Genomic DNA, 17,424 nt, shown 5'->3' with positions numbered 1-17,424 from the left:
GTGTAATTTCAAAATTGTTAACTTATACCCCTGTCAGAAGCTACTTTATCAACTGGAGTACAGTGCTTATGTATAGTTCCCTTTACCTCTTTCTATTTCAAATTCCACTCATTTTTAAAATTCTAAAGTCAGCACTTTCCCCCCAGTCCTTTTCAGTGAGGTTGTTTCATTCCTTTGGAATATTGTTGGATTCTTTTGTCACATACTGCTTTCCATCTTGTGATCCCTGACCTCCTGAATGATTTTTCTTAAATTTTGCATACATTAAGGTTCACACGTGGTGCTACACAGTTCTGTGGGTTTTGACAAATGCACTGAGTCATGTATCTGCCATTACAGTATCATACAGAATAGTTTTGCTGCCCTAAAAATCCCATATGTTCCACCTATTCATCCCTCCTTCCATCCCTACCTTCCCAGACCTCTGGAAACCACTGATTTTTTTAAACTACTGATATTTCTTATTATATCTATAGTTTTTCTTTTACCAGAATGTCATATTGTTAGCATCACACAGTCTGTAGACTTTGCAGACTGGCTTCTTTCACAGAGAAATGTGCATATTTTTTCCCCTTTGGCTTCTTTCAAGATTTACTCTTTGTTCCTACTTTTCTATGACATATTCTTTGAATATGACATGCCTAAGTGTGGATACTTCATTTTTATTTTTGTTTATTTATTTACTTAGATTTGAGGGAGTTTAAGGATATTTATCCTGCTTATTATTCTCTGAGTTTCCTGGATATGTGTTTTGGTATCTCATTAATTTGGGCAATTCTTGGTCATTTTTATTTCAAATATTTCTTCTGTCCTGTTACCACTTTCTTCTCTTCTGATATCCTAATAATATGTATGTTACATCTTTTGTAGCTGTCCCTCAGTTCTTGGATGTTCTATTGTTTTGTCTTCTTTATTGTTTTCTCTTTGCAGTATATATTAGTCTGTATTCAAGGTCACTGATTCTTTTCTTGGCTATGTTGAGTCAATTGATGAGACATCAAAGACATTCTTCATTTCTATTATAATGTTTTTGACTTCAAGCATTTCTTTTAGATTCTTTCTAGAGTTTTCATCTCTCTGCTTACATTACCCATCTTTTCTTATATTACTCTGTTTTTCCATAAAGCTTTTAATGTATTAATCATAATTATTTAAAAGTTTCTGTCTGAGAATTCTAGCAGCTGTGTCACTGTGTCATATATGAATCTGGCTCAGAGGATTGCTTTGTCTCTTCAAGCTGTGTTTTTTCTAGCTTTAAGTATGCTCGTCATACTTTGTTGAAAATATGGTATCAAGCAATAGAAACTGAAGTAAATAGGCTTCTGGTATGAGGATTTGGGCTGTATGTAATGATTGCTATTGCTATAGATGCCAGAGATTTCAAATTATTCTGGATCTTTGCTTTCGTCTGTTCTCTTGATTTTGAGCTTCCATCAGTCAGTGTCTTGTAGGTTTTTCAGCTGTCATTCATAGTTTACACTGGAGCATTTTTGGTGTGGTGGTAGGGTATGGGAGGAGGGGCGTTCTGTAATCTTCTAATTACATTTCAGTCTCTTAGTGGCCTTCTGTCTTGGGATCATGACATTCACCACTGTTTTTCCAGTAGTATACCTTTTATCCTTGCTGTCCCCTACTTTTTTCTCTGGCTACAACACTCCCAATTTATTTCCTTGAAGCTTTGAGCCCTGCTGATTGTGATTTTTTCCCCCTTAGGTGAGACAGTAAGGCTGGGGTAAGAGGAATGTCCTCTTGCAACTAGGATAAGGCTCCAGAAAAGCCTTTTGCTCTGGAGAAAATATCTCTGTTATGGAAAAGACTCTGGGTATATTTCTGTTTCTCTTCCCAGCCAGAACCAAGAGGAGATTTTTCTTAGCTCTTCACTGTAAGCACCTGGTGGGATTCTTGGAAGTAAAGCCCATAAATGCCTCTTTTTGCCTTAAGAATACAGCCTCAGGAGTTTCTTACTCTCATACCTGACCACACTCAGTCTCCTGCCAAAACTGGATTTTGTACTAGATTGAAATGTGTTTCCCCAAAAAGATATGTTCAGGTCCTTGAGAAGTCCATTCATGCCCAAAAACTTATGTGTGATTTTCCAGGCCCAGTAGTAGGCAGTTTACAAAGGCTTTACCTGCCAAGCCTCACGAGGAAAAGCTGTGTTCCCTCCACCAGACTTGGTGCACAGTCATTGAACTGAAGTCTCTGAAGGAGGTTGCAGTCAAGGACTTAGGCCCTTCTGGCCAACTATTCTCTTGCACATGTCTGCATTCTTAGCCTAGGCACTTGCATTCAAAAGCCTTTTTGTTGGGGCATTCTTCAGGCACATCTGCTAAAACCTCCCTACTCGGGGGAGGGTCCCTTGAGACACTTTTTCTCTACTCTGATTCAGTACTCAGTACTTTTCCATTCCTAGCCCTTCCCCTCATTCTTCCTCTGGCCCCCAGGTCAAAAACCAAACCAAACCAGGGTGCCTGGGTGGCTCAGTTGGTTAAGCGACTGCCTTCGGCTCAGGTCATGATCCTGGAGTCCCGGAATCGAGTCCCGCGTCAGGCTTCCTGCTCGGCGGGGGGTCTGCTTCTCCCTCTGCCCTCTTCCCTCTCATGCTCTCTGTCTCTCATTCTCTCTCTCAAATAAATAAATAAAATCTTAAAACAAAAAAACAAAAAAACAAACCAAACCAAAACAAAAAACAAACAAACAAAAACACTGCAGGAGCTTGTTGTTGGGGGCTCCCTTAGCAGTGAGAAAGCTCCCTATGTCTGTGCTGATCCATCTGGCCCTCCACAAATACTATCCTGTGGGGAAAAATAGAACAGAGGGTAGTCAGTTCTTTTTCTGGTGTAGGCTCTTGCTTATACTATGGTAGTAAGAGATTAAGGGCCTGACTGTTACTTTCATTTGGCTTGTTTCAATTGGCTACTCCAAAACTTGGTAGCTCATTTCTTTTTAGCACACCTCAGCTCTTTCCAGTTCTAACCTGTGTAGTTGTAAATGAGGCATTATTTGGAAATAGGGTCTTTGTAGATGTAGTCAAGTTAAGATGAGATCATACTGGATTAGGGTAGGCCATAAATCTAATGACTGATACCTTTCTAGGAGGAAAGAGAAGGAGACTTGATACATACAGAAGATATGGAGACACAGATACATACAAAGAGGAGCAGCCATGTGAGGCAGAGGTAGAAATTGGAGTGATGCAGCTACAAGCCAAAAAATGCCAAGAATGTCTGGTAATCACCAAAAGGTAGAAAGAGAAAAGGGAGGATTCTTTCCTGGAGTTTTCAGAGAGAATATGGCCATGTTGACACCTTGAATTCAGAATTTTTGTCTCTAGAACTGTGACAGAATAACTTTCTGTTGTCTTGCATTGCCAGTTTGTGATAATGTTTTTACGGCAGCCCTAAGAATTTAGTGCAGATTTTGGTACTGGCAAGTGGACGCTGCTGTAATAAATAAAAAAAAAAAGTGGAAGTAGATTTGGAATTGGATAATGGTGGAGGCTGAAAGAACTTGAGGTACATGTTAGAAAAAGCCTCACTTGCCTTGAAGAGACTTGATGGAAACGTGGAGGTTAAAGGTGTTTCTGTTGAGGTCTCCAATGGAAGTGAAGAGCATATTCCTGCAAACTGGAGGAAAAGTCATCCTTGTTATAAAGTAGCAGGAAACTTGGCTGAATTGTGTTTAACTTTTGGGTAAAAAAAAAAAAATAGAACTTGTAAGCAATGAACTTAGATGTTTAGCTGAGGATATTTACACACAAAATATTGAAGACATGGCCTGGTTTCTCCTTACTGATTGGAGTAAAATGTGAGAGGAAAGAGATGAATTGAGGAGTGAATTGTTAAGTGAAAAGATCAGAATTTGATGATTTAAAAAAATCTCAGCCTATTTATATTGCAAAATATACTAAAACATGTTCTGGGTAGAGTGACAAGGGTGTATTTGGGCAGCCATTTGGGTTGGGAATGCCTACCTTATGCCTGTTGCAATATTGTATTTTGGAAGCAGTTAATTTATTTTCTAGTTTCATACGTCCACAGGTAGAGAGAAATTTTGCCCTGGGAGGGATTATATTGAGTCTCACTCATACCTGATTTAGATTATTTAGATGATGAGACGTGGGGCTTTATTTTTTTTAAAGATTTTATTTATTTATTTGAGAGAGAGAGAGAACACAAGCAGTGGGGGGAGGGGCAGAGGGAGAGGGAGAAGCAGGCTCCCCGCTGAGCAGGGAGGCGTGTGGGGCTCCATCCCAGGACCCTGAGATCATGACCTGAGCCGAAGGCAGACGCTTAACCTACTGAGCCACCCAGGCGCCCTGAGATTTGAGACTTTAAGTTGGTGATATTTAGATGAGATTTTGGACTTAGATTTGATGCTGTATAGGATTAAGACTTTCAGGGATATTGGGATGGGGTAAATATATTTTGCATGTGGGAAAGACATAAATTTTGGGGGCCAGAGGGAAGTCGGTAGTGGGATGAGTTGTGTCCCCCACCCAAAAAAGATATGTTTAAATCCTAAACCCCATTACCTGTGAAAGTGATTTTATTTGGAAATAGGGTCTTTGCAGATCTAATCCTGTTAAGATGAGGTTATACTGGGTGACTGGCATCTTCATAAGAGAAAAAAGAGGGAAATTTCTGATTATAGTAAAATGTGAGAGAAGAGAGATAAATTGAGAAAGAAATTGCCAAGCAAAAGAAACCAGAACTTGATGATTTAGAAAAATCTCAGCCTACCTATATTTACAGAGGGAGTTCACAGAAGGAGAACATGGAGAAATACAGAGGGAAGACAGCCATGTGAAAACAGGAAAAGAAATTGGAGTGATGCAGCCGTAAACCAAGGAATGTCAAGGTTTACTGGTAACCACCAGAAAATAGGAAGAGGCAAGCAAGGATTCTTTCCCAGAGGCTGCAAAGGGAGAGTGGCCCTGCCCACACCTTGATTTTGGACTTGTAGCCTCCAGAACTGTGAGAGAATAAATTTCTCTTGTTTTAAGTCACCAAGTTTGTGGTAATATGTTGCAGCAGCCTTAGGAAATAATATATCATTTAAATTAATGTCTTTAGCAGCTTTTGTCCAGATCTTGGCTTTCTCTCTCTGGATGAGCCTGTCTCTTGAGATTTTGGGCTGGTGGTTTATCCTGCAAGCTCAGTTTTCTAGTAAGTCCAAGAAAAGTAATTGATTTGGTCATGTGTTCAGCTTTTTTTTTTTTTTTTTTCCTTTGGATGGAAATGATGACTTCCAAACTCTTTACATGTCAGAGCTCAACCTGAAGTTCTCCCTGTTAAGTTACATTTGATCCCTGCTCTTCCCCCCACCTCCTGTTTGGCATTTCTTTCTACCTTACATAAATGTTCTATGGAAGATGTGAGTTTGTTTACTGTAAGGCCTCTACCATCAAATATTCTTTTTCCCTTTAAGGTTCTGACAATATTATACTTATGCTTAGTCCAGAATGTCATCTGCTCCGTGAAATCTCAGGTTTCCCCTCTTGACTGGTGAGAAAAAGTTTTTCACCATGAAGCACTTGGAATATTTCTTGATCATAGTGCTCATCAAATTATATTATAGATATTTCTTTATTCAAAAATAAGTGCCCTTAGCATCTTTTTCATATTTGATGCTCTTAATTGTAATTGAACAACTTTTATTTATTTATTTATTTTTTAAAGATTTTATTTATTTGACAGAAAGAGATAGTGACAGCAGGAACACAAGCAGGGGGAGTGGGAGAAGGAGAAGCAGGCTTCCTGCCGAGCAGGGAGCCCGATGTGGGACTCGATCCCGGGACTCCGGGATCATGACCCCAGCCGAAGGCAGACGGTTAACGACTGAGCCACCCAGGCGTCCATGTAATTGAACAACTTTTAAAATTTGTTGTTTAATATTTGTTTTTCACTTTAGAATATTACTTTCATATGTGAAAGAGGCATGTTCTTATTGTTCAACACTATATCTCCATTCATTTATTGAACAAATATTTTTGAATGTTTACTAAGAGCTAGGCTATTAGAGAAGGAATTGGGGATATTAGTAACAAGAAAAATGTATTGTCAACCCTGTTATAGTCTAGCAGTAGAGGAAAACTCCACCCCCCCCACATAATCATACATTATAAATTGTAATAAATACCATGAAGGAAATAAGTGAGACATTGGGAATTAAGGCTAACTATATATGTTAGGAGCCAGTCAGAATAGACTTCTTTTCAGAGGTGATATTTAGGCGAGATCTGAAGGGTATAAAAAGGAATGAGACACCAGAGGATAGTAGAATTGTATCCAGATTTCCAGTCTGAGAAATCATATTGTATGGCACTAACGTAGAAAGGGTTTGAATTTTTTTTTTACACTGAGAACTCCTGAATCAACAATTATGCCCCATATCTTTGTGTTTATAATATATAGTATCACATAGTAGGAGAGGTTGCCTCCAAGGAAGAGGGGTTTATGAGTAGGTTGGCATTTGTTAGTTGCCTACTAGCTGTCAAACACTGAGAATGGATCACATGTTATTTGATTTAATTTTAATTTAATTTAATTTAATTTAATTAATTCTGCAACAGCCTTGAAAGGCATTACCATTTTTTATGTAGAAAACAGAGCCTCAGAAGAGCCAGATTTCTAACCCAAGGCCAATCAACTAGTAAGTGGGAGAGATAAGATATGAACCCAGGAGTTTATGGTAACAAATTTCTTGCCCTATTGACCATATCATATTGCTTCCTAACAACAAATGACTGTTGAATAAATAAATAAATTAAGGATGGAAAACCTGCTAAATATGGAAATTTAAATCATTGTTATACTATAGTAGTTTTAGAATTTTATCTTAAATATTCTTGGTTGGGTATTTTAAGTTATCTAAATTTTATGTGGATGTATCGTTCTATCTCAGTTTTAAAATAGTGTGCTTATTGCTATGACAACCATTTGTAATAAACCACAGTTTACCAGGCCTAAGGTGGTTGGAAGTTCAGGTTTTCAATCTGGATATTTATATCTTAGAAACAGAATGGAAATATAAACCATCAGGCAATGGGATTTATAACCTAACCCAATATAGGAATGTATAGTGTTCAAATGAATAAAACAAAATGTGTTTGGGGAACATTTTGGAGACATTTTATATTCAATGGATTCTAAAATGTAAGACCCTTTTCACCTATAGCCTCTGCAGCTGATAGCCTTCTGTTCACCAGCATGGAAAAATATGTTTCATATTAAGTGATGGCAGAAGCATCTGTTTCTGTCATTTTGACTGCGCATCAACTTCATTTCACATATGCAAATGATATAAGCTCTTTACAAAGGAGCCCCATAGTGTAACTGACTTTGTATTAAGGATTATAAAATTTGTTATTTAACCCATGGGTAAGCTTTGAGTGCAATTCATGTCCAGAGATTTGGAATATCTGATCACTTTAGGGAAGGCCAAAGCCAGATTACAGTTGTGTAGAAAGATGGGAAGTATAAGTTTTGGTGTCAAATAGGGGAGATGGTTAATTTAGTGGATAAAGCCCTGGGATAGGGTGAGAATACATGGTTCCAAATATTAGTCTACCCTGGACAGATGTGTGAACCTGAGCAATATGCTTAGTCCTCATAGAGTGAGATGTGTGAGGGGCTTAACCATTTAGTGCAGGGCATCCCAATATGTCACAGGTCAACTACTGATGATGTATGTGAAGATTTTAAGTGGTCTAATGGCATGCCTTTCAATAATCTTGAATTTCATAAGCAAAAAAGTTAGTTTCCTCTTGATTACTTTGATTTACTCAGGAGGACAAAGTCTGATTTTGGTGTTGATGTGTTTTTATGACCTTTCCAATACCTTGTAATCTCCTTTTTTTTTTTTTTTTTTTAACAGGAGGCCCAAACTCAGTCTTTGATAGAATAATAACTAACTGAAATACCATAATACTATTTTGTTTTCAATATATCCATCTGTCAGATTACCTTCTATTTGTGGCAAATGCTACTGTGAATTGGCTACTTGCATTTTTTTCATTTGACATACAGCCATTTAAGTAACAAAGATATTTGATTTTATTTATTATTTATTTATTTAAATTCAATTAGCCAAGTTATAGTACATCATTAGTTTTTGATATAATATTCAGTGATTCATTAGCTGGGTATAACACCCAGTGCTCATCACATCACATGTCCTTTTTAGTTCAATTTAGATAAAACTCAGTAACCAATAGTAAAAACAGTTATCAACATGGTAATATCATTCATTCAGTCAATAAGTATTAGGTATATACTAGTGCCAGTCTCTATTCTAGACATTGGAGGAAATAATGATAAATAAGATAGATATGATCCCCTTTAGCAACTATACAACTTAGAGGGGAAAGAAAAAATAAGAAAAAAAAAATAAATGGATGAATATAAAATATATCATGTTGTGATAAATTCTAAAAACAAAGCAAGGAAAGGAGATAGAGAGTAAAATGTGTGTGTGTGTGTGTGTACATTCACTATTTTAAATATAGGTTACTGGGGGGTTTTAAAGATGACTAGAATAAATTGAAGTAGTAGTGTATGCAAATATCTTGGGCAAGGTGGTTATACATAGAAGGAGCAGGAACTATGAAGTCTTGAGGCAGAATAAATTTGGTGTGCTAGAGAAATAGCAAGAAAGCCATGTGGCTTGACATGAGTGAATATGGCAGATAGTGTAGAAAGATGAAGTAAAGGAGGAGGAAGTGTGACATCAGGCAAGGCCCGTTAACTATGGTAAGGAGTTTGCACTACATTTTGAGTGTGATGGAAAGTTGTTGGAGATCTTTGTCAGGTTGTGCCAACATCTGCTTTGTTAAAAAATGTCTTTATGGTGATTGTTACAGATGATAAGGTAGACTTCATTCAAGAGGGGACTTCTGCAATAAGTTTTTTGTTTTTGCAATAATATGGTGATTAACATAATAAAATAAAATTTTAAAAAGTAAAAATAACATAAAAATAAAAAAATAAAATTTAAATTTAAAAAAGTTTTAAAAAATTAATAAAAAGCCAAGCATGTGGGAAAAAAAGTTTTAGTGGGGGTTTTACAGTAAGGGAAACAGATTGGGTTCAACTCCCAATACAAAAAGGACAACTAGGATTTTATATCTAAGGAGCAGGATGGGGTCAGTGGATGGAAAGTTACTGGGAGGAAACATTGGGGGTTAGGGGGTTCTTGCTAGACAGACTTGACAGCATTCTTGCTGAAGGCTGGCCAGAGTGATAAAATATCAAGGGTGATCAGATACCAAAATGTCAGAGATGAGGAATTTGGTTAGATAATGAAGGTAGGATCCAGCGGGATTCTTCTAAAACTGGACTCAGCAGGCCAAGGACTCAGCAGCCCAAGTTTGGAGCCTAGTAGAGAAGAGTGCTTAGAGGAGCCTGACTCAAGTTTTATCAAGGAGAGAGTCCTTGTCAACTTTATAATTTAGAAATGCCACTTTGGAAATTTTTGGAGAACCAAATGTACTGGGACATGAGTTGAAGTAAAGACGTGAATAGGATGTGATTGCAGTGCTCTAGGTGAGGAACAATGGTGGATTGGCTGCAAAGTGCAGTTATGCAGGTTGAGAATCAAATCAGAGCTGAAATACAGCTAGAGCTCTGCTCCTTAAGCTTTGTATCCTGGCACAGAGTTGTTTTCACCTAGAGGAGGAAAAGCCCTGTTCTAATCTTTGCAAGGCCATCTGCTCTCAAGCCATGTGTTCACAGAAGGGGCGTAGTTTTCTAAATTTCACAGATGCCCCATTTTTTCATCCAGTTATATGCCTGCCCAAAGTGAGTACCCTTTAAAATGTTACACAATGACAATTTTAGGCCAGTAGCATCCTCTCTTCTACTATGGTTGTGATGATGGCAGTGGGGAGAAGAGAGTGGATTCAGGATAAGTGTCAAGAGCATAATCAGTGGGACTTGCTAATATATTAGATGTGTGGGTTGAAAAAAAGAGAGAAATCAAGAATATCTCCCAAGGCTTATGATCTGAATGACTGGGTGAGAGGTATTGTCACTTAGTGAGATGGGGAAGCATAAGGGAAGAGGTAATTTGGAGATTTTAAAGAAGGAAGGTTTTGTTAAAGGGTTTTATTTTGGACATGTTAAAAGTGAAATGCCTATTAGATATCTAAGTGGTGATACTTAATAAGAAGTAGAGTTTATGAATCTGAAGTGCAAATGAAAGGTTACAAAGGGGTATATATTTGAGCGTATCTGTGTAGATAATATTTAAAGTTAAATGTGTGCCTAGTGAATGAATGTAGATTGAAAGATAAATGGGCTGAGGATTGAGCCCTGGCGCACTGTGACTTTTAGAAATCAGAAGAAACCAACAAGAAGACTAAAAAGGAGCAGCCAGTGAAGTAGGGGAAAAAGTCAGGATAGTGTGGTATCACAGAAGCCAGGTTAAGCATGTATTTCAAGAAGGGTAGAGTGATCAACTATGTTAAATGCTGCTAATAGGCTTGGTCAGATGAGAACTGAGAATTGATCATTGGATTTGGCAAAATGGAGATAATTTATTACCTTGATAAACATGGTTTGCTAGTGTGCAAGAAACAAAAATGTCTGATTAGAATGGGTTGAGGAAAAACATGGAAATAAAGAAATAGATCCAGAAAGAATGGAAAAAAAATTTTTAAATTTTGTTTTTAATTTAATGCAGTGTTATATTAGTTTCAGGTGTACAATATAGTGATTCAACACATCCATACATCACCCAGTGCTCATCATGACCAGTGTGCTCCTTAATCCCCAACACCAATTTAACCCATCCCCCCAGTCCCCTCCCCTCTGGTAATCATCAGTTTGTTCTTTATAATTAAGAGTCTATTTCTTGATTTCTCTCTCTCTTATTTTGGAAAAAAAATTTTTGAACAGCATCACCATAAAGGAGATGAGAAAAATGGAGTGATAGATGGAAGATGATGTGGGATTTGAGTGAGGGTGGTATCACTACTTATTTATATGCTGATGGGAATGATTCAGTAGGTGAATCATGAAGATGGGAAGTGAGTGATTTTTGAGGGATTTTTTCCCCTTATTTTAATAATCCTATGTTTGTAGATAGGATCTTGAAATTCAGGAGGTTAAATGAGTCACCCAAAATCACACTACTAGCTAGTAGACTGAGCTTTCAGATTCCTAGTCCAGAACTACCTTTACCACCTACATTGTTTCAATATGTCTAATCTCTGGGCTAGAGTACTTGAGAAAGCATATAGAAGTTACCATTATCTGTTTTCATATTGTCTTGAAGGAGCTCAAAGATGGGAAAAACTTCAGGAAACAATATACCATACCAAAATCATAAATAACTGAATTTTTGGAACAGGCATTAATTTGGTAAGCATACGAGGAAGGTATAGTGATGAATGAGTCATTGGTGGAAAGTATTTTGGGTTAAAAGAAACACATGAAAGCAGACATTCAAGAATGATTCTGGTATCTTCACAAGGTAGTAAAGTGCACAAAATGATTAGAACAAGGACAAGGGGTGGGGAGCAACTACAATGAGGTTGGTAGATAAAATGATTCCAACCTGTCGTTAAAGGATATGAAGGGCCTGGAAGAAATTTCAGCCAATTGTGGTAGGAAATGGGGAGCTATTTAAATTTTCTGAGGTGGGAATCTGGATGACATCACACTAATTTTATTTGTGGAAAGGGATGGATGACTCCCTAAAAATCTGAGTTTTTAAGTCATAGTAGGTGATAGAAACAGAAATTAGTGAAAGAGAAAAAGATTGTAGGAGATGTTCAGTTCAGTTTGAATTATGGTGAAATATACACCAAGAAATGGTCAAGAGACATTTGGCATCAAAAGCTTGGAGCTAGAATAAATGGGAGGAATTAAAGTTGGAATTTTCTGAAGCCATCATATAAAGTTGAGTGTTGAATCTGTGATGATATGGTACAAGAGTAATTTTGGGTAATGGAAGAACAGGGGGTCAAGACAAAGTTATTGCAAATATTCACACTCTGATTTCTTTAAGCTTCCATTTCTCCTACTCTGAACTGTGGTTGATATTATATACCACATATCATATTCACAGTGGTTATGAGGCTTTTGTGAAGTGAGAGATGTGAACATTCTTTGAAAATATGTTGGTTATTTCAGATACAGGGTGAAATTGCAATGACAAATGACATAAACATGATCAAATAGGACAGCATTTCAAGTTATCTAAAAAATAACGAGATTATGGAAAGGTAAAATTATGTATCAATAACAGTGGCTTTAATAAGTTTTGTCAGGACTGGCTGTTGGATCCTTCTGCACATATGAGTTCCAAACTTTCAATTCCAAACTTCAGTTTGAAAATGTAAAACAACTGCAACAGAGGAACATTTTTTTAAAAATTCAAATTGAGAGAAGCGAAGTTGTATAACTGTTGCTTTAAAGAAGCAGCTGGTAGCATATGTCAGGACAATTTGCAACTATTATCACCTCTTTAAGATACTGAGAAAATTGAATTGCTGACTAATGTACTTGGGGGTGAAGGTCACTTTTTAAGAACCCAGTGACTGCAGTATAATCCTAGTTTAAAAATCCATCTTGCAAAGTTGCATTTGGAAGAGAGCTTTCCTCTTACAACAAATTACATTTTATTTTAAGATACATCAAGTTCGACTATATATATTTATATATCTATATCTATATATCTATTTATATATATATCTACATAGTATATATTTGTATCACTGGAAGAAATGTCCATCCTCCTTACCTTTTTCTATTTTCCTTCTGCTACAGAAACCAGTTGTGGGGAAGTGGGATTAGGGGGAGTTTGGATGATGGTAAAAGGAAAAACAAGACAAATTAACATTTTAATTACGTAAATCTAAAGTCATTTTGTATATAGGGGTGGTGATGTGAGACAGATGTTTATGTTGCTCATGCATGCACTGTTCTCTCTTAGTTTCTGAGGCAAAGATAGAACCTGACTTGGTGTGAACAAGAAAGAAACTGCTCTGCATTAAAATGTAAAATGCTGTCTCCACTGTTGGCAGGAAAAGCTTTTGCAGATAAATTTACATTTGGGAAAATACTGTTTTTCCATGAGAGCGTGTTTGCATGTATGTGTGTGTATGTATTGTGCTCTGATAGTTGAAAGCTTGAAGGGGTGTATCCTTACCTTACCACTGGTGGTGATGGTTCAAAATGCATAGTGCCTGGCATGTAGTAGGGACATGATAAATATTGTATGGGCTGCTGTAACAAATACCATAGACTGGTTGGCTTATCAACAACAGACATTTATTTCTCATGGTTCTAGAGGCCAGAAGTCTGAGATTAAGTCTCCAGCATGGCACATTGCATCCTCACATGGAAGAGAGGAAAGAGGAAGCAAGCTCTCTTGTGTCTTTTTATAAGGACACTAATCTTATTCTGAAGGCTCCACCCTCACAGCCTAATTACCTCCCAAAGGCCACATCTCCTAATACTATCACAGTGGGGGTTAGGATATTTCAATGTGAATTTTGAAAGGACACAAACATTCAGCCCACAGCATTTGGAGAACAGACTGATGAGAAAACCAAATATATTAAAAGCCATCGAGATCAACTAGATTAGGAGTGTCAAAACTCTCTTTCACTGTGCAGTGTTTTGCTGGAGCCCTCCATCACCTTTTTCTTTTTTTCTTTTTTCTTTTTAAATTTTATTATGTTATGTTAGTCACCATACAATACATCATTGGTTTTTGATGTGGTGATCCACAATCCATTGTTTTCGTATAACACCCAGTGCTCCATGCAGTACGTGCCCTCCTTAATACCCATCACCGGACTAACCAATCCCCCCTCTCCCCTCCCCTCTAAAACCCTGTTTGTTTCTCAGACTCCATAGTCTCTCATGGTTCATTTCTCCCTCCAATTCCCCCCCCCCATTTTTCCCTTCCTTCTCCTAATGTCCTCCATGCTATTCCTTATGTTCCACAAATAAGTGAAACCATATGATAATTGACTTTCTCTGCTTGACTTATTTCACTTAGCATAATCTCCTCTAGTCCCATCCATGTTGATGTAAAAGTTGGGTATTCATCCTTTCTGATGGCTGAGTAATATTCCATTGTATATATGGACCACATCTTCTTCATCCATTCCTCTGTTGAAGGGCATCTCGGCTCTTTCCACAGTTTGGCTATTGTGGAGATTGCTGCTATGAACATTGGGGTGCATATGGCCCTTCTTTTCACTACGTCTGTGTCTTTGGGGTAAATATCCAGGAGTGTAAATGCTGGGTCATAGGGTTGCTCCATTTTTAAATTTTTGAGGCACCTCCACACTGTTTTCCAAAGTGGCTGTACCAACTTGCATTCCCACCAACAGTGTAAGAGGGTTCCCCTTTCTCCATAACCTCTCCAACATTTGTTGTTTCTTTCCCTGTCCATTTTTGCCATTCTAACTGGGGTAAGGTGGTATCTCAGTGTGGTTTTGATTTGGATTTCCCTGATGGCTAATGATGATGAACATTTTTTCATGTGTCTGTTAGCCATTTGTATGTCTTCTTCAGAGAAGTGTCTTTTCATATCTTCTGCCCACTTTTTGACTTGATTATTTGTTTTTTGGGTGTTGAATTTGGGAAGTTCTTTATAGATTTTGGATACCAGCCTTTTATCTGTAGTGTCATTTGCAAATATCTTCTCCCATTCTGTGGGCTGCCTCTTTGTTTTGTTGACTGTTTCCTTTGCTGTGCAGAAGCTTTTTATCTTGATGAAGTCCCAAAAGTTCATTTTTGCTTTTGTTTCACTAGCTTTTGGAGATGTATCTTGAAAGAAGTTGCTGTGGGCGATGTCAAAGAGGTTACTGCCTATGTTCTCTTCTAGGATTTTGATGGATTCCTGTCTCACATTGAGGTCTTTCATCCACTTTGAGTTTATCTTTGTAAATCGTGTTAGAGAATCATCGAGTTTCATTCTTCTGCATGTGGCTGTCCCATTTTCCCAGCACCATTTATTGAAGAGACTGTCTTTTTTCCATTGCATGTTTTTTCCTGCTTTGTCAAAGATTATTTGACCATAGAGTTGAGGGTCCATATCTGGGTTCCCTATTCTGTTCCATTGGTCTATATGTCTGTTTTTGGAGTGCCAAAACGCCAGTACCATGCTGTCTTGGTGATCAAAGCTTTGTAATATAGCTTGAAATTGGGCAACGTGATGCCCCTAGCTTTGTTTTTCTTTTTCAACATTTCCTTGGCAACTCGGGGTCTTTTCTGATTCCATACAAATTTTAGGATTGTTTGTTCCAGCACTTTGAAAAATGTCATTGGAATTTTGATTGGGATGGCATTGAAAGTATAGATTGCTCTGGGTAGCATAGACATTTTAACAATGTTTATTCTTCCGATCCATGAGCATGGAATATTTTTCCACCTTTTTGTGTCTTCTTCAGTTTCTTTCATGAGTGTTTTGTAGTTCCTAGAGTATAGACTCTTTACCTCTTTGGTTAGGTTCATCCCGAGGTATCTTACGGTTTTTGGTGCTATTGTAAATGGAATCGTTTCTCTAATTTCTCTTTGTACAGTTGTGTTGTTAGTGTATAAGAAAACAACTGATTTCTGTGCATTGATTTTGTATCCTGCCACATTACTGAATTGCTGGATGAGTTCCAGTAATTTGGGGGTGGAGTCTTTTGGGTTTTCCACATAAAGTATCATGTCATCTGCGAAAAGAGAGAGTTTGACTTCTTCTTTGCCAATTTGAATACCTTTTATTTCTTTTTGTTGCCTGATTGCTGTTGCTAGGACTTCTAGTACTATATTGAACAACAGTGGTGAGAGTGGGCACGCTTGACGTGTTCCTGATCTTAAGGGAAAGGCTCTCAGCTTTTCCCCGTTGAGGAGGATATTTGCTGTGGGTTTTTCATAGATGGATTTTATAAACTTGAGGAATGTTCCCTCTATCCCTATACTCTGGAGAGTTTTAATCAGGAAAGGATGTTGTATTTTGTCAAATGCTTTTTCTGCATCAATTGAGAGGACCATATGGTTCTTCTCCCTCCTCTTATTAATGTGTTCTATCACATTGATTGATTTGCGAATATTGAACCACCCTTGCGTCCCGGGGATAAATCCCACTTGGTCATGGTGCATGATCCTTTTAATGTATTGTTGGATCCTATTAGCTAGGATTTTGTTGAGGATTTTGGAATCCATATTCATCAGGGATATCGGTCTGAAATTCTCCTTTTTGATGGGGTCTTTGCCTGGTTTGGGGATTAAGGTAATGCTGGCCTCATAGAATGAGTTTGGAAGTTTTCCTTCTGTTTCTATTTTTTGAAACAGCTTCAGGAGAATAGGTATTATTTCTTCTTTGAATGTTTGGTAGAATTTCCCAGGGAATCCATCAGGCCCTGGACTCTTGTTTTCTGGGAGGTTTTTGATCACTGCTTCAATCTCTTTACTGGTTATTGGCCTATTCAGGTTGTCAATTCCTTCCTGTTTCAGTCTTGGAAGCTTATAGGTTTCCAGGAAGGCCTCCATTTCATCCAGATTGCTGAGTTTATTGGCATATAGTTGTTGATAATAATTTCTAATAATTGTTTCTATTTCCTTGGTGTTAGTCGTGATCTCTCCCCTTTCATTCATAACTTTATTAATTTGGGTCCTTTCTCTTTTCTTTTGGATAAGTCTGGCCAGTGGTTTATCGATCTTATTAATTCTTTCAAAGAACCAACTTCTAGTTTCGTTGATATGATGTACTGTGTTTCTGGTTTCTAATTCATTGATTTCTGCTCTAATTTTAATTATTTCTCTTCTAATGCATGGCTTAGGCATCGTTTGTTGCTTTTTCTCTAGTTCTTTAAGGTGTAGAGTTAGTTGGTGAATTCAGGATTTTTCTATTTTTTTGAGTGAGGCTTGGATGGCTATGTATTTCCCCCTTAGGACTGCCTTTGCAGTATCCCATAGGTATTAGACCAATGTGTTTTCATTCTCATTGATTTCCATGAATTGTTTAAGTTCTTCTTTGATTTCCTGGTTGACCCAAACATTCTTGAGCAGAGTGGTCTTTAGCTTCCAAGTGTTTGAATTTCTGCCAATTTTTTTCTTGTGATTGAATTCCAGTTTTAGAGCATTGTGGTCTGAGAATATGCAGGGAATAATCTCAATCTTTTGGTATCAGTTGAGACCTGATTTGTGACCCAGTATATGGTCTATTCTGGAGAAAGTTCCATGTGCGCTTGAGAAGAATGAGTATTCTGTTGTTTTAGGGTGGAATGTTCTGTAAATATCTATGAGGTCCATCTGGTCCAGTGTGTCATTCAAATCTCTTGTTTCCTTGTTGATTTTCTGCTTAGATGATCTGTCCATTGCTGAGAGTGGAGTATTGAGGTCTCCTACAATTAACATATTGTTATCAATATGACTCTTTATTTTGGTTAACGGTTGGCTTATATAGATGGCT

Source organism: Mirounga leonina, unplaced genomic scaffold (genome assembly GCF_011800145.1).
Source record: "Mirounga leonina isolate KUSES-001 unplaced genomic scaffold, KU_Mleo_1.0 Mir_104, whole genome shotgun sequence".
Classification (NCBI taxonomy): Eukaryota; Metazoa; Chordata; class Mammalia; order Carnivora; family Phocidae; genus Mirounga; species Mirounga leonina.
Note: the sequence above shows the minus strand (reverse complement) of the source record.